This window comes from Oncorhynchus mykiss, chromosome 1 (assembly GCF_013265735.2).
Source record: "Oncorhynchus mykiss isolate Arlee chromosome 1, USDA_OmykA_1.1, whole genome shotgun sequence".
NCBI classification, from domain to species: domain Eukaryota; kingdom Metazoa; phylum Chordata; class Actinopteri; order Salmoniformes; family Salmonidae; genus Oncorhynchus; species Oncorhynchus mykiss.
Window position 1 is genome coordinate 21,714,928 of NC_048565.1, and position 18,611 is coordinate 21,733,538.

General features: G+C 43.9%; 1 pseudogene; it reads right to left on the minus strand.

Moving 5' to 3' along the window:
- Positions 1 to 18,359, minus strand: part of LOC110532081 — a 47,210-nt pseudogene extending 28,851 nt beyond the window's left edge.
- Positions 18,360 to 18,611: the final 252 nt, after the last annotated feature.

Below are 18,611 nucleotides of genomic sequence, written 5' to 3' on the forward strand. Positions count from 1 at the left end.
GTATCCTGGAAGGATATTGATCTCATTCCGTCAGTAGAGGATGCCTGGTTATTCTTTAAAAGTTAAAAAAAAAAAATAATAATAATAATAATAAATAATAAATAAATAAAGTAAAAGTAAGCATGCCCCATTCAAAAAACATAGAACTAAGAACAGATATAGCCCTTGGTTAACTCCAGACTTGACTGCTCTCGACCAGCACAAAAACATCCTGTGGTGTACTGCATTAGCATCGAATAGCCCCCGCAATATGCAACTTTTCAGGGAAGTTAGGAAACAATATACACAGGCAGTTAGGAAATCAAAGGCTAGCTATTTCAAACAGAAATTTGCATCCTGAAGCACAAACTCCAAAAAGTTCTGGGACACTGTAAAGTCCATGGAGAATAAGAGCCTCTCCTCCCAGCTGCACAATGCACTGAAGCTAGGAAATACTGTCACCATCGATAAATCTACGATAATCTAGAATTTCAATAAGCATTTTTCTACGGCTGGCCAGGCTTTCCACCTGGCTACCCCTACCCCGGTCAACAACTCTGCATTCCCCACAGCAACTTGCCCAATCCCCCCCATTTCTCCTTCACCCAAATCCAGATAGCTGATGTTCTGAAAGAGCTGCAAATCCTGGACCCCTACAAATCAGCCCGGGCTAGACAATCTGGTCTCTCTCTTTCTAAAAATTATCCACCGCTATTGTTACAGCCCCTGTTACTAGCCTGTTCAACCTCTCTTTCGTGTCGTCTGAGATTCCTAAAGATTGGAAAGCTGTCGCAGTGATCCCCCTCTTCAAAGGGGAGACACTCTAGACCCAAACTGCTACAGACCAATATCTATCCTACCCTGCCTTTCTAAAGTCTTCAAAAGCCAAGTTAACAAACAGATCACTATCCATTTCGAATCTCACCGTACCTTCTCTGCTATGCAATCTGGTTTCCAAGCTGGTCATGGATGCTTATCAGCCAGGCTCAAGGTCCTAAACGAGATCATAACCGCCATCGCTAAAAGACAATACTGTGCAGCCATCTTCATCGACCTGGCCAAGGCTTTCGACTCTGTCAATCACCGCATTCTTATCGGCAGACTCAATAGCCTTGGTTTCTCTAATGACTCCCTTGCCTGGTTCACCAACTACTTCTCAGATAGAGTTCAGTATGTCAAATCAGAGGGCCTGTTGTACGGACCTCTGGCAGTCTCTATGGGGTGCCACAGGGTTCAATTCTCGGGCCGACTCTTTTCCCTGTATACATCAATGATGTCGCTCTTGCTGCTGGTGATTCTCTGATCCACCTCTACGCAGACAACACCATTCTGTATACTTCTGGCTCTTCTTTGTACACTGTGTTAACAAACCTCCAAACAAGTTTCAATGTCATACAACACTCCATCTGTGGCCTCCAAATGCAAGTAAAACTAAATGCATGCTCTTCAACCGATGGCTGCCCGCACCCGCCCGCCCGCCTAGCATCACTACTCTGGATGGTTCTGACTTAAAATATGTGGACAACTACAAATACCTAGGTGTCTGGTTAGACTGTAAACTCTCCTTCCAAACTCATATTAAGCATCTCCAATCCAAAATTAAATCTAAAATTGCTTCCTATTTCGCAACAAAGCATCCTTCACTCATGCTGCCAAACATACCCTCGTAAAACTGACCATCCTACCAATCCTTGACTAGGCGACAGCCTCCAACACTCTACTCAGCAAATTGGATGTAGTCGATCACAGTGCCATCCGTTTTGTCACCAAAGCCCCATATACTACCCACCACTGCGACTTGTATGCTCTCATTGGCTGGCCCTCGCTTCATATTCGTCGCCAAACCCACTGGCTCAAGGTCATCTATAAGTCTTTGCTAGGTAAAGCCCCGCCTTATCTCAGCTCACTGGTCACCATAGCAGCACCCACCTGTAGCACGCACTCCAGCAGGTATATTTCACAGGCCATCCCCAAAGCCAACTCCTCCTTTGGCCGCCTTTCCTTACAGTTCTCTGCTGCTAATGACTGGAAAAAAATATCACTGAAGCTGGAGTCTTATATCTCCCTCATTAACTTTAAGCACCAGATGTCTTAGCAGCTTACCGATCATTGCACCTGTACACAGCCCATCTGTAAATAGCCCACCCAACTACCTCATCCCCATATTGTTATTTTTTTGCTCCTTTGCACCCCAGTATCTCTACTTGAACATTCCTCTTCCGCACATCTATCACTCCAGTGTTTAATTGCTAAATTGTAAATATTGTGCCACTATGGCCAATTTATTGCCTTACCTCCCTAATCTTACTACATTTGCACACACTGTATATAGATTTTTCTATTATGTTATTGACTGTACGTTTGTTTATCCCATGTGTAACTCTGTTGTTTGTGGCGCACCGCTTTGCATTATCTTGGCCTGGTCGCAGTTCTAAATGAGAACTTGTTCTCAACTGGCCTACCTGGTTAAATAAAGGTGAAAGAAAATAAAAATAGGCATACAGAGGCCCATTATCAGCAACCATCACTCCTTTGTTCCATTGGCATGTTGTGTTAGCTAATCCAAGTTTGTCATTTTAAAAGGCTAATTGATAATTAGAAAACAGTTGAAGAGGCGACTCCGGGATGCCGGCCTTCTTGGCAGAGTTGCAAAGAAAAAGCCATATCTCAGACTGGCCAATAAAAATAAAAGACTAAGATGGGCAAAAGAACACAGACACTGGATAGAGGAATTCTGCCTAGAAGGCCATCATCCAGGAGTCGCCTTTTCATTGTTGACATTGAGACTGGTGTTTTGTAGGTACTATTTATTGAAGCTGAGGCCTTGTGAGGCATCTGTTTCTCAAACTAGACACTCTAATGTACTTGTCCTCTTGCTCAGTTGTGCACCGGGGCCTCCCACTCTTTCTATTCTGGTTAGAGCCAGTTTGCGCTGTTCTGTGACGGGAGTAGTATACAGCGCTGTACCAGATCTTCACTTTCTTGGCAATTTCTCACATGGAATAGCCTTCATTTCTCAGAACAAGAATAGACTGAGAGGTTTCAGATAAACCTGAGAGGTTTATTTGTTTCTGGCCATTTTGAGCCTGTAATCAAATCACAAATGCAGATAGGCCAGATACTCAACTAGTCTAAAGAAGGCCAGTTGTATTGCTTCTTTAAAATCAGCACAATATCATGTATCCCTCTGGAACTTTCATTGCGCGCACCTGGCCCCTATTTTCACTGATTGTATTTGTATATATACAGTGGGGAGAACAAGTATTTGATACACTGCTAATTTTGCAGGTTTTCCTACTTAAGACCCAGCCACGACCCATCTTCAATGCTCTTACTGAGGGAAGGAGGTTGTTGGCCAAGATCTCGCGATACATGGCCCCATCCATCCTCCCATCAATACGGTGCAGTCGTCCTGTCCCATTTGCAGAAAAGCATCCCCAAAGAATGATGTTTCCACCTCCATGCTTCACGGTTGGGATGGTGTTCTTGGGGTTGTACTCATCCTTCTTCTTCCTCCAAACACGGCGAGTGGAGTTTAGACCAAAAAGCTCTATTTTTGTCTCATCAGACCACATGACCTTCTCCCATTCCTCCTCTGGATCATCCAGATGGTCATTGGCAAACTTCAGACGGGCCTGGACATGCGCTGGCTTGAGCAAGTGGACCTTGCGTGCGCTGCAGGATTTTAATCCATGACGGCGTAGTGTGTTACTAATGGGTTTCTTTGAGACTGTGGTCCCAGCTCTCTTCAGGTCATTGACCAGGTCCTGCCGTGTAGTTCTGAGCTGATCCCTTACCTTCCTCATGATAATTGATGCCCCACGAGGTGAGATCTTGCATGGAGCCCCGGACCGAGGGTGATTAACCGTCATCTTGAACTTCTTCCATTTTCTAATAATTGCGCCAACAGTTGTTGCCTTCTCACCAAGCTGCTTGCCTATTGTCCTGTAGCCCATCCCAGCCTTGTGCAGGTCTAGAATTTAATCCCTGATGTCCTTACACGGCTCCCTGGTCTTGGCCATTGAGGAGAGGTTGGAGTCTGTTTGATTGAGTGTGTGGACAGGTGTATTTTATACAGGTAACTAGTTCAAACAGGTGCAGTTAATACAGGTAATGAGTGGAGAACAGGAGGGATTCTTAAAGAAAAACTAAACTAATTCTGTGAGAGCCGGAATTTTTACTGGTTGGTAGGTGATCAAATACTTATGTCATGCAATAAAATTTAAATTAATTACGTAAAAATCATACAATGTGATTTTCGGGATTTTTGTTTTAGATTCCGTCTCTCACAGTTGAAGTGTACCTATGATAAAAAATTACAGACCTCTAAATGCTTTGTAAGTAGGAAAACCTGTAAAATCGGCAGTGTATCAAATACTTGTTCTCCCCACTGTATGTGCCCTTTGTTCACCATGGTGCTGTCGATTATTGTTACAATGTCCGTTTGTACGTGTGAGTACCTGTCCTGTGAGCTTTCGTGCCCTTGTGGATTGCGCAGATGATTACGGCTCTCATCCCGTGTGTTAATCATCGTGTGCATGTGTTATTTATTCGAGGTACTCCTCGCTCTTTTGTTTAGGTTTCAACCCTGTATTTTGTGAACATGTTTGTTTGGTCTTCGTCCCCGTGCCTTTAAACGGCACACCGTCATTTTGGGTGACACACAACAGTTTTCGGCTGCGCTAACATAATTGCGAAATGGTTTTCTAATGATCAATTAGCCTTTTAAAATGATAAACTTGGATAATCTAACACAACGTGCCACAGGAGTGATGGTTGCTGATAATGGGCCCCTGTACTCCTATATAGATATTCCATTAAAAAGAAGAAGAAAATGCAGTTTTCAGCAACAATAGTAATTTACAACATTAATGTCTACACTGCATTTCTGATCAATTTGATGTTATTTTAATGGACACATTTTTTTTTTTTTTTAAAACAAGGACATTTCTAAGTGACCACAAACTTTTGAACGCTAGTGTAGTTCATTACAAGTGTGTGTGTGCTTGTCTACACTCTACAAGAATCTGCCGGTTTTCATCATTTTTTTCTCATTCCTTTTAGCACCCAATACAGTGAAATAAAATGAAATATGATTTTAAAGCAGTTTCGAGACGCCCACGGCCCCTCCCTCTCTATTCTCTCTCAGTGGTCTAACATCACACCAGCACACAGATATGCTTCAGTCATTTGTTGCCATGGTAACTGCAGCCGACATTCGCCAAAGCAACAGCTCGTGTAGTCAAGAGTCTTTAAGGGCTGTAAAAAAAAGACTGGAAAGTTAGGAGAGAGAGAGGCAGCGATAAATAGGCAAAAATTATATTTCTCTCTACACCATTTGTATTTCATATACCTTTGACTATTGGATGTTCTTATAGGCACTTTAGTATTGCCAGTGTAACAGTATAGTTTCCGTCCTTCTCCTCGCTCCTAACTGGGCTCGAACCAGGAACACATCGACAACAGCCACCCTCGAAGCAGCGTTACTGTCACGACTCCAACAGAAGGTGGCTCCCCTGCCTGTTCGGGCGGCTCTCGGCAGTCGTCGTCGCCGGTCTACTAGCTGCCACCAATCCACTTTTCCTTTTCTGTTTGTTTTGTCTTATTGGTTGCACCTGTCTCTTATTTTGTTTTTGATTCAGGACTATTTAAGCCTGTTAGGCCCGCCTGTTTTTGTGAGGGCTTGTTTTCTGTTAGTCAGGTTGTGCGTGTAGTGTTCCTGTCCGTTTGTGCCCTGTGTTGGGTTGGACATTTTTGTGATTATATCGCCTGTTGGTTTGGGCGTTAGCATTGGAAACCGAAATAAAGTCCGGTTTCCCCAGTTTCCTCTGCTCTCTGCGTTTGACTCCGCACCCACCACTCCAGGCATTGTTTCAGAAGCCCGCACCATACTATGGAGTCAGCAGGAGCAGCTGCACCTCCTCTCCCATCCATGGAGGAGCGAGTCCTCCATCATACGGCCAATCTCCACCGTATCGGGTCGGCAATGGACCAAATGATGGAGAGGATGGACCGATGGGAGAGGAGTGGCCTCCCTACCTCACCCCCAGCTCCTCCTCCGCCAGCACCACCTACCCCTCCTACAGCGTCCGGATCCGGTGCTCTGCGTCTGGCGCTCCCCAGGGAGTACGATGGCACGGCAGCTGGGTGCCAGGGGTTCTTACTACAGCTTGAGCTGTACCTGGCTACCGTTCGTCCGACTCCCTCGGGGGAGGAGAGCACGGCTCGGGCCATTCCGGCGAGGGACGGCGAGGGACCACTACCCCGAGTTCACCCGCCGGTTCCGGGCCGTGTTCGACCACCCACCTGAAAGCTGAGCGGCTGGTGAACGGCTGTTTCAACTGCGAACGGAGACGAGGAGCGTGCAGGACTTTGCGCTGGAGTTCCGGACCTTGGCTGCTGGGGCGGGGTGGCACGAGAGAGCTCTGATGGACCACTATTGTTGTAGCCTCCGGGAGGACATCCGCAGGGAGCTAGCTTGTCAGGACGCCACCCTCTCCCTTGACAAACTCATTGACATGTTGATCCGACTAGACAACCTGCTGGCTGCCCGCGGGCATCCAGAACGGGCCCTGTTGGTTCCACCTCTCGGCCCTCCCGCTCCAATCCCCATGGAGTTAGGCGGGGCCGCATCGAGGGGGACCGGAGGAGGAGGAGCTCGTCTGGGAGTCGGGAGGGCAGGCAGAGCACTCCTCGTTCACCCCAGGTGAGTCAGCACCAGACTCACCCAGAGCTCCCAGTTGGTCATATGTTCCTACTAATTTCTTTCTCTGAGTTTTCTCCCTCTCTACAGCATAAGGTGCTATTCGATTCAGGCGCAGCAAGGAACTTTATGGATCGTGGGCTCGCGTTAAGGCTAGGGATTCCCCTGGTGCCGCTAGACCAACCTTTCCCCGTGCACTCCTTAGATAGCTGACCATTAAGGTCAGGGCTGGTCAGGGTTGTTCAGGGAGGCCACGGTTCCACTGGACATGGTAACGCAGGAGGATCATAAGGAGCGGATTAGTCTATTCTTTATTGATTCATCTGCGTTTCCAGTGGTGCTGGGGATTCCCTGGTTGGCTAATCACAATCCTGAGATTTCATGGAAACAGGGGGCTCTCTCCGAGGGTGGTCAGAGGAGATTTCAGGTAGGTGCAGAGGAGTTTCCATCGGTGCGATGATGGTGGAGAGCCCAGACCAGGTTTTCACTGTGCGCATTCCCTCTGAATATGCCGATTTGGCCCAATTACCACCTCATCGACGAGGGGATTGCGCGATAAACCTCCTGGTAAACGCTGCACTTCCCAGGAGTCACGTGTACCCGTTGTCCCAGGAGGAGACAGTGGCTATGGAGACATATGTCACTGAATCTCTGGGACAGGGGTACATTTGGCCCTCCACGTCACCCGTCTCCTCTAGCTTCTTTTTTTGTGAAGAAAAAGGAGGGAGGGGTCTGCGTCCGCTCATTGATTATAGAGGTCTAAATTCCATCACAGTGGGGTTTAGTTACCCGCTGGGGTTTAGGAGACCTCTCATCGCCACGGCGGTGGAATCATTTCACGGGGCGCGTTTTTTCACAAAACTGGGCCTTAGGAGTGCGTATAATTTGGTGCGTATCCGGGAGGGAGATGAGTGGGAAGACAGCGTTTAGTACCACATCTGGTCATTATGAGTACCTCGTCATGCCGTATGGGTTGGAGAATGCTCCAGCCGTTTTCCAATCTTTCGTAGACGAGATACTCAGAGACCTGCACGGGCAGGGTGTGGTGGTGTATATCGACGATATACTGATCTCGCATGTGTCTCTGGTGCGTAGGGTACTTGGGCGACTGCTGGAGCATGACCTGTACGTCAAGGCTGAGAAATGTGTGTTCTCCAAACAAGCCATTTCCTTCCTGGGTTATCGCATTTCCACCTCTGGGGTGGTGATGAAGTGTACCCGCGTTACAGCCGTGTGTAATTGGCCGACTCAGTGTCCAGCGGGTGTTCAGTACGTGCTGCTTGGTGTCTGTGATCGTTGGATTTGATGGGCCCATACACTACCCTCTTTGGGTCATCCTGGTATTGAGAGGACAGTGCGGAGTCTTAGGGTGAGGTAATGGTGGCCCACTTTGGCCAAGGACGTGAGGTTTTATGTCTCCTCCTGCTCGGTGTGCGCTCAGAGCAAGGCTCCTCGACACTTGCCTAGAGGGACAGCCCCTCCCCGTTCCACAACGGCCGTGGACACATTTGTCGGTGGATTTTCTCACCGAATTTCCCCCGTCTCAGGGAAACACCACGATCCTGGTTGTTGTGGATCGGTTTTCTAACTCCTGTCGCCTCATCCCGTTGCCCGGTCTCCCTACGGCTCTACAGATTGCGGAGGCCCTGTTTACCCACGTCTTCTGGCACTACGGGGTGCCTGAGGACATCGTTTCTGATCGAGGTCCCCAGTTCACGTTTGGAGGGCGTTCATGGAACGTCTGGGTGTCTCAATCAGCTTTCACCCGGAGAGTAATGGGCAGGTGGAGAGAGTGAACCAGGATGTGGGTAGGTTTCTGCGGTCGTATTGCCAGGACCGGCCTGGTGAATGGGCGAGGTACGTCCCATGGGCGGAGGTGGTTCAGAATTCCCTCCTGCGTGTTGGGCTACCAGCCGGTCCTGGCCCCATGGCATCAGAGCCAGACCGAAGCTCCTGAATGAATGCTTATGAGCCTGCTGGTGCCCACCATCGCTCAGTCAGACTGCTCTATCAAATCATAGACTTAATTATAACATAATAACACACAGAAATACGAGCCTTAGGTCATTAATATGGTAAAATCCGGAAACTATCATCTCTAAAAACAAAACATTTATTCTTTCAGTGAAATACGGAACCGTTCCGTATTTTATCTAACGGGTGGCATCCATCAGTCTAAATATTCCTGTTACATTGCACAACCTTCAATGTTATGTCATAATTACGTAAAATTCTGGCAAATTAGTTCGCAATGAGCCAGGCGGCCCAAACTGCGTGCAATGAACGCAAGAGAAGTGACACAATTTCACCTGGTAAATATTGCCTGCTAACCTGGATTTATTTTAGCTAAATATGCATGTTTAAAAATATATACTTCTGTGTATTGATTTTAAGAAAGGCATTGATTTTTATGGTTAGGTACATGTTGGAGCAACGACAGTCCTTTTTTTGCGAATGCGCACTGCATCGATTATATGCAACGCAGGACATGCTAGATAAACTAGTAATATCATCAACCAGTGATTATGATTGATTAAGTTTAATGCTAGCTAGCAACTTACCTTGGCTTCTTACTGCATTCGCGTAACTGGCGGGCTCCTAATGAGGCAGGTGGTTAGAGTGTTGGACTAGTTAACCGTAAGGTTGCAAGATTGAATCCCTGAGCTGACAAGGTAAAAATCTGTCGTTCTGCCCCTGAACAAGGCAGTTAACCCACCGTTCCTAGGACGTCATTGAAAATAAGAATGTGTTCTTAACTGACTTGCCTGTAAAAAAATATATAAATAAAAAATAAAAATCGGCGTCCAAAATTACCTAATTAATCGGCCATTCCGATTAATCGGTCGACCTGTATCTCACACACACACACACACACACACACACACACACACACACACACACAGTCAAAAGTTTGGACACACCTACTCATTCAAGGGTTTTTATTTTTACTTTTTTCAGCATTGTAGAATGATAGTGAAGACATCAAAACTATGAAATTACACATGGAATAATGTAGTAACTCCAAAAAAGTGTTCAACAAATCAAAATTCATTTTATATTTGAGATTCTTCAAATTAGCCACTTTTGCACACTCTTGGCATTCTCTCAACCAGCTTCACCTGGAATGCGTTCCCACATATGCTGAGCACTTGCTGGCTGCTTTTCCTTCACTCTGCGGTCCAACTCATCCCAAACCATCTCAATTGGGTTGAGGTCGGGTGATTGTGCAAAGCACCCCATGCCATTACACCTCCCCCTCCATGCTTCACGGTAGGAACCACACATGCGGAGCTCCGTTCACCTACTCTGCATCTCACAAAGACATGGCGGTTGCAACCAAAAATCTCAAATTTAGACTCAACAGACCAGATGTACACCGGTCTAATGTCTATTGCTCGTGTTTCTTGGCCCAAGCAAGTCTCGTCTTCTTATTGGTGTCCTTTAGTAGTGGTGTCTTTGCAGCAATCCGACCATGAAGGCGTGATTCACACAATTTCCTCTGAACAGTTGATGTTGAGATGTGTCTGTTACTTGAACTCTGTGAAGCATTTATTTTGGTTGCAATTAACTTTAATGAACTTATCCTCTGCAGCAGATGTAACTCTTGGTCTTCCTTTCCTGTGGCAGTCCTCATGAGAGCCTGTTTCATCATAGCTCTTGATGGTTTTTGCGACTGCACTTGAAGAAACTTTCAGAGTTCTTGACATTTTCCAGATTGATTGACCTTCATGTCTTTAAGTGTAATTTTTCTTTGCTTATTTGAGCTGTTCTTGCCATAATATAGACTTGGTATTTTACCAAATAGGGCTATCTTCCAGCTATCTTCCACCTGCATTCCAGGTGACTACCTCATGAATCTGGATGAGAGAATGCCAAGAGTGTGCAAAGCTGTCATCAAGGCAAAGGGTGGCTACTTTGAAGAATATCAAATATATTTAGATTTGTTTAACACTTTTTGGGTTACTACATGACTCCATATATGTTATTTCATAGTTTTGATGTCTTCACTATTATTCTACAATGTAGAAAATAGTAAAAATAAAGAAAAAAACTGGTATGAGTAGGTGTATCCAAACTTTTGACTGGTACTGTGTGTGTGTGTGTGTGTGTGTGTGTGTGTGTGTGTAGATATAGATATAGATGTATTTTTTTTAACACAGGAAATCCTGTTTTTACTGCACTGTGCCTTTAACTACTGCTCATCAGAGGCCCTCACATCCCAACAAATGCTACCAGATGAGTTCTCTGATGTTAGATAGAGGCGTACAAAAGATTGGAAGATGAATTGGCTATAACAAACTACAGCGTTTGTGCTAACTAGCAAATGTGAATATTTCCTTTTTGGTGTGTAAATTAACACCACGTCATTCCCCATTTGTCCCCACAACATCACAGTATAGCCTAATGAAATTTGCCAAACTATTGTCTACTTGGTGTTCCAGACTAGAAAGTGCATTCCTTGGGCAAGGCCAAATAAAAGTAAGGTCAACATCATGAAAAGAGATGAATATGTGAATCTGTAAGCAGCAGCATGTCGTGACTGAGATTCAGAGAGGGGAAGGTTGTTGACCTTCTGTAGCTCCTATTTACTACTGGACACTGAGCTGAGGGCTTGGTCAAGCGCACACACACATGCAGATAAAAGAGACAGAAAACAAACAGATATGCGCTAAATGATCATAAAAGCCTGTTCCAACACAATGGGCCTCCCATAAGAGCTGCAAATGATAGAGTGAGGAGGTGCATTTTCTTTTTTCTCCTCCAGTCCCCTGTTACCCACCATTATCAAAATTAGACAAATTGGCATTCAGCGGAGCTCAGATGCAAATGACAACAAATCTATCAAAGAAGAGATGCATATTACATTCATCCTCGTGTGTTGAAAATAGATTGGACACCGCTCATCACCGGACTGCTGTTTTCCCCAATTCATCTCCTTTTCAATTTGTACTTCTAGCACTCTCTTCAGCACATATTCTGCTTCAAAGACAAAGGGAGTACGATGACTTACTTGTGTAGTCTAATGTGTTGTATTGAGAACCTCTTCTCAGGGTCATACTCAAGCATTCCTGGAAGAAAAATACAAAATAAATTATTGATGGCTTTATAACCATTTGATGAGATGCATTTATTCCTTTCATTATTTCCTTATTTTTGTGCTGTGTTCAAATCAGGGCTTCTTGAAAACAATGAAACAGACAATTGTGCATAATGACCATTTCCATCAAGGAAAAAAGGGTGTCAATTAAACCCATCTTTACCTTAGAAATGCATTTTCTATCAACTGCATATTCATGATACATCAAAATGATAATTGTTGTGCTAATGTAAAATCACCACAGTGCCATCTACAGCTCCTAAAGAAAAACCTCCAAGATTGAATCACCGCTACTTACTATAAAGTACATCTGAGTGGACGAATTAAGTCCAATAAAGAGGAAAATCTATAATTCTGTGGTCATACCCTTCTTGTAATACTCTTACTACTGCAACTAATGCTTTCATCTCTAATAAGGTTTAATACCATGAAATAGAATATCGGGAGTGCCAGCAGTAGTGTTAGTCAGTCTAGACTCTTACCTCTTAGCAGGCCAGAGAGCAGAGGGCCACACTCCTCTGGAACACTGTAGTGTCCCTTTCCAATGTTCTCAAACAGCTTATATATGTTATCCCCTTCAAAAGGGTACAGGCTGGTTGTTATGTTATATCTGAAAGGAAAAATTCAATATATTCAAAAAATAAAAATAAAAATAAAATCAGGCATGAAATAAATATGCCATCTGAAACCATTAATCTGCGAGTGGCCACTCACAGTGTGACACCAGCAGACCAGATGTCCACTTTGAACCCCGAGAAGGTGTCCAGGCCATTGGCAATCTCTGGGGGATGGAAGGCAGGAGAGCCCTGTCCTCCGCAAACAGGTGCAGCGCCTGAGAGGGAGAACACCAGGGGGACACAGACATCATCAGAAGGGCCCAGAGCTTTTCTTGGGCAAGTCTCTTGTTTTGGGGTTTGCAAATGTAGCCCACGGATGTTGAACTATGCCCAAATTGAAATGCAATAAAGTTGACATCAAAAACTATTAGAGAATATAATTACCTCCGCTACACCCAGGTCAGAGATCTTTAGTGCACCGTCCGTCGTCAGCAGTAGATTCCCTGGTTTAATATCTTTGTAAACTGTTCCCTGGCTGTGCAAATATTCCAAGCCATCTAGCAGCTGACAAAAGTACCTGGGTAAAAAGAGAAATGTACACAGTTGAAGTTGGAAGTTCACATACACCTTAGCCAAATACATTTAACCTCAGTTTTCACAATTCCTGACATTTAATTAAAGTAAAAATCCTGTTTTAGGTTAGTTAGGATCACCACTTTATTTTAAGAATGTGAAATGTCAGAATAATAGTAGAGAGAATGATTCATTTCAGCTTTTATTTCTTTCATCATATTCCCAGTGGGTCAGAAGTTTACATACACTCAATTAGTATTTGGTAGCAATGCCTTTAAATTGTTTAACTTGGGTCAAACTTTTTGGGTAGCCTTCCACAAGCTTCCCACAATAAATTGGGTGAATTTTGGCCTATTCCTCCTGACAGAGCTGGTGTAACTGAGTCAGGTTTGTAGGCCTCCTTGCTCGCACACACTTTTTCAGTTCTGCCCACACATGTTCTATAGGATTGAGGTCAGGGCTTTGTGATGGCCACTCCAATAACTTGACTTATTTGTCCTTAAGCCATTTTGCCACAACTTTGGAAGTATGCTTGCGGCCCCTGAACAGGCAGTTAACCCACTGTTCCTAGGCCGTCATTGAAAATAAGAATTTGTTCTTAACTGACTTGCCTAGTTAAATAAAGGTAAAATAAATAAAATAAAAAATAATAAAATTGTCCATTTGGAAGACCCATTTGCGACCAAGCTTTAACTGATGTCTTGAGATGTTGCTTCAATATATCCACATAATTTATCCTCCTCATGATGCCATCAATTTTGTGAAGTGCACCAGTCCCTCCTGCAGAAAAGCACCCCCACAACATGATGCTGCCACCCCCGTGCTTCACTGTTGGGACGGTGTTCTTCTTGCAAGCCTTCCCCTTTTTCCTCCGAACTTAACAATGGTCATTATGGCCCAAAAGATTTTGTTTCATCAGGCAAGAGGACATTTCTCTAAAAAGTACAATCTTTGTCCCCATGTGCAGTTGCAAACTGTAGTCTGGCTTTTTTATGGTGGTTTTGGAGAAGCGGCTTCTTCCTTGCTGAGTGACCTTTCAGGTTAGACCTTTCAGGTTTTACTGTGGATATAGATACTTCTGTACCCGTTTCCTCCAGCATCTTCACAAGGTCCTCTGCTGTTGTTATGGGATTGATTTGCACTTTTTGCACTAAAGTACGTTCATCTCTAGGAGACAGAAGGCGTCTCCTTCTTGAGCGGTATGATGGCTGCATGGTCCCATGGTGTTTATACTTGCGTGCTATTCCTTGTACAGATGATCGTGGTACCTTCAGGCATTTGGAAATTGCTCCCAAGGACTTGTGGTCTACAATTTTATTTTCTGAGGTCTTGGCTGATTTCCCCATGATGTCAGCAAAGAAGCACTGAGTTTGAAGGTAGGCCTTGAAATACATCCAAAGGTACACCTCCAATTGACTCAAATTATGTCAATTAGCCTATCAGAAGCTTCTAAAGCCATGACATTATTTTCTGGAATTTTCAAAGCTGTTTAAATGCACAGTCAAGTTAGCGTATGTAAACTTCTGACCCACTGGAATTGTAATACAGTGAATTATAAGTGAAATAATCTGTCTGTAAACAATTGTTGGAAAAATTACTTGTGTCATACACAAAGTAGATGTCCTAACCGACTTGTTAGCAACAAATTTGTGGAGTTTTAATGACTCCAACCTAAGTGTATGTAAACTTCTGTCTTCAACTGTGTCTTTATTAACTTTGTTGTTTGGTCAGATATCTTCAAGCCTCATATCTACAATTATTGAATTGAGATGAAAGATAAACATACCCATGAGCTTGAAAAACTGGAAACCTTTTCTCATCAACACTGTCCAACATCTCCTGCATTCCACATACACAATATTCTATCACCATATACGTAGGCAGAGTCAAGGAAAAGAGACATGGTGGCAATTGTTTCATACTGGTAACCTAGCAAGGTATCAAAACGAAAGTGCTATATCTTCATCACCAAAGGATTTGTATTAATTCAACACAAATGACCTTGAATCCTGTCTACATTACTGATCAATATGTGGTTGACTGACTAGTTACTAATCCATCAAACTAGCTAGACACACAAAATATCGTCAATCCAAGATAACTCTGGAAAAATACAATTTGTCCCTGAGAATAAATTGATCTTCCTGAATGGACCGAAGATGAGACAATGAAAGTGTACAAATGGATTGTGAAATTGAATGTCAAAACAGTACTAAATTCTGTATTCACAGTTCTCAGGGTCACTTATAGAAGGCACTTATCTAACCAGCAGCTCCAGCCAGAGAGGAAGAAGAGCAGGGAGGAGAGAGACATGAAAGGTGGGGATATTTCCATCCTGTTGGATTGGGGAGGGCTGGTTGGTTGGGTAAACAGGCAGGTCTATGACAGTAGGAGCCAGTTAGTCACGACTGCGTCAGTGTTCCTCTCTCCCAAGGAGGGGGGGGGCAGTCAGCCCACAGTATGCGCTTCACACCCATATTAGAACCCCCATTAACTAACCGCTGGAGGGACTTCACATGACCGGTGAGAAAGGCACAGGAAGGAGCGGGAGAGAGGAAAAGGGAAGGGAGAGGGGGGCTGCCCTCATTGCCGGTTCAATCAGTAACACACATTAGGAGTAAATTGAGTGAATAGATGATGCAGCTGGGCTGCAGTCAGACGGGGCTGAAGGAGCACTCACCACTGCTGGGCCCATCTGACGTAGGAGCCGTGGTCTTTCAGACAGGGGTGGCCAGGCGGGCGGAAAGAACATTTTTGAGAGGCAAATGATTTATGTTTTTAAAGGTAGAATTCTACGTATTCACACTTCTGGCTCTGTGCAAAAAGACAGGTAACAAAAACATATGGTTCCGTGTTGCTTTTAGAAACTTTTTTGCAACTATTCTCAGAGTTTTTTTAGAAGCAGAAGCCAGAGCTCTCACGCCCTTAACATATTTGTGTTCCGCACAAATAACTCAGTCACGTTTTTCATCACTGCTCTTTTACAGCCGCAATGCAAAGTGACCTGTGAGCCACAATGTTCCAACAGAGCATGCCGCGGATGAAAAGAATAGACCCCTTGACACTAAATTATAAACACAAACACGTGTCGCTAGACAAAGCGGAGACATTACATTAAGTCAATCTAGCTAGTATGACTCAGCAACTAAAATGAAAACCATGCCATAACTTCCTATAATATGTTCTCACCTCAACAATTACGTGGTCTAAAATGTAAATTGGGATTTTTTTTTTGTTACCTGACTGAACATTGGCTGAATCATTCATGGTCTAAACTGTACTAAATACATTGGGGAGACCCTTTTAATGTCCGACACAAAGGGTAATGAGTGTTTTATGTGGTGTAGAGCGGCAGACTTCGAAGGACAAGCCAGAGATTATTAGAATCAAAGAGTGAGTGAGTTGGGGGGAGGAAGAGAGCAGAAGGTAAAGGCCTTGTGAAGTTAGTTAGTCCATCTAATACTGAGCGTTATGTTGCCGTATTCCCCCAACAGGACAACAGAGCCCCCGTGTGGTCATACCACTGAATTACAGCAACATGACATTTCCGGTGAAAGTGACTATTGGTGCATTGAAACTCATTTGAAGGACAGTGCACACTTGTCTTTACAGTTGATCTGCATAGCTTACTCTACTGTTCCATGGGAAAACAATAATTCCCTAACTGTGAGAAAAGTAGCCGCAAAATAGACTAGCTTATCCCACTATCCACACATTATAATGCTTGGACAAATCTTATGCAGTGCTTTGAAGTCTTCGTTAGTACGATTTGTACAACTAATGAGACATCTCTATAGTTTAGATAGACTCCTGCTAAAGAATAAAAACACATTCATCATTTTTAAAGGATATATCTTTTGCTTCTCCTCATTATACAAAACCTCGACCAATTGGATAATATTATTGTGCCTCAATCTTCTTAACAGCTGAATCTCTCAGTAAGGAAAATGTTTTTTTAAACTGTTTAGATATATGGCATTGGGAAAACTGAAATAATTTCACTACGAAATAATTATGCAGTTTCATCAGCACAGATAACAACAAAAAACACAGAGGGCCAAAGTAATTTGAACAACCTCCACGTTGTTTTATCTTCTGACCTTCTAAAGGCAGGATTTAGTGAGAAAACCATAATTACTCATAAAAAGCTACATTTAATCACTTCAACTAATAGTGGTTAATATTACTCTCAGTGATTCTTAAAAGGCACAGTAACGCCTGAGGTACATCCACTGATTAGAAGCACATTCACACACCAAAAAAAACACGACTGGTCTATTACTCATCTATCAACAGTAAAATTACTGTGAAGACCATTGCAAAGCGTCTCACATACTTTTTGCCATGTTGCTCCCCGTTTGGGATGCGTCTCAGTTTCTTCTTCTTAAGGATCTTGACAGCCCTCCTACAGAGTGTCTCAGAGTCCAGCATCTCCTTCACCTTCCCATAGGAGCCCTCCCCCAGCAGGTCTCCCATCAGGTACTTCCCAATCAGCTTGGCCCTCTTCCTCCGCGGCTCGTAGATGACTTCTGTGGAGTCGATGCGGTGGATGAAGGTGTCCATGGTCAGGCGATTCTCCAAATAGTCCATGAGTTCATGGAAGTCCCCGTCACTCATGGTTTCCCCTTTCAGCCATGTGACTGTTTTTAATACTTATGTATTGTATGTTTCTGGATATCCTGGGTCGGACAATACTCCAACAATGAATACAAATGCAGATTCATGTTTTGAAATGTGGGATGCTGCAACTGCAGAAATGCAACAGAAGGTTCTCCTTAACCTGCTGACAATGTAGCACTGCTTGAGTATGACCAGAGAGGTGAGTGGACCTGGTGTCCAATATTACAGGTCTACAGAGTTTGGCTCTGATAAGAGGGAATGTTTGGTTCTCTGTCTATGTGCTCAGATGATACAGGCTTATTCCATCCTTCTTAGCCATGTCCTTGTGACACCTGGAAACTGCTGTGATGAGTGCTTTGGTTGTTGGTTACAAACCATGTAATTACGTTCTGTTTGCATAATTGCTATTATTCAAGTGTAATAATGAATTGTGAATGTGGTGTATGGTGATAGATTTTCAACGAGGTCTTTTACAAAGCTTGGGTAATCGAATGTTCTGCTTCCATCCATGTTCTGAATAAATCCTGGGTACTTGCCAAGCCTGCACAACTGTCCATCCAGTTTCAATGAATCATTGTAGGGATCCTCAGATCTGCAATACAAATGCACAATCACATGCATATGCATTTTGATGAAATTCACGAGACTGAAATGCATGGAAAGTGCAAATGCATTTGTTCACTACCATGTCTATACACACTACGATACTACCATGTCAATACACACGACCAATGATGCGGATGTGCTATCATAACGGTATACATTTAAATACTAGTTAACTAGCTCCTATCATTACAACAAACAATGCTGAATATTTTTATGAGCATCACGTCCACTCAACAACATAGCAGGCCCATGGGCGGAAATCCCAGGGGGGACGGGGGACGCGACACCCCCATCCTGGGAAAAATATGATTTGTCCCCCCCAATATATCACTGTAAACATAACTATGTAATTTCAATAATATTAATAATACGCAATGAAAGCACTTGTGCTGATTATAGACACCTAATAGCGCGTTTTTAAGTTTCAAAAGATTGCGACCCCCCGCCCTTTGCCTCACAATGGTTTGATCCACTG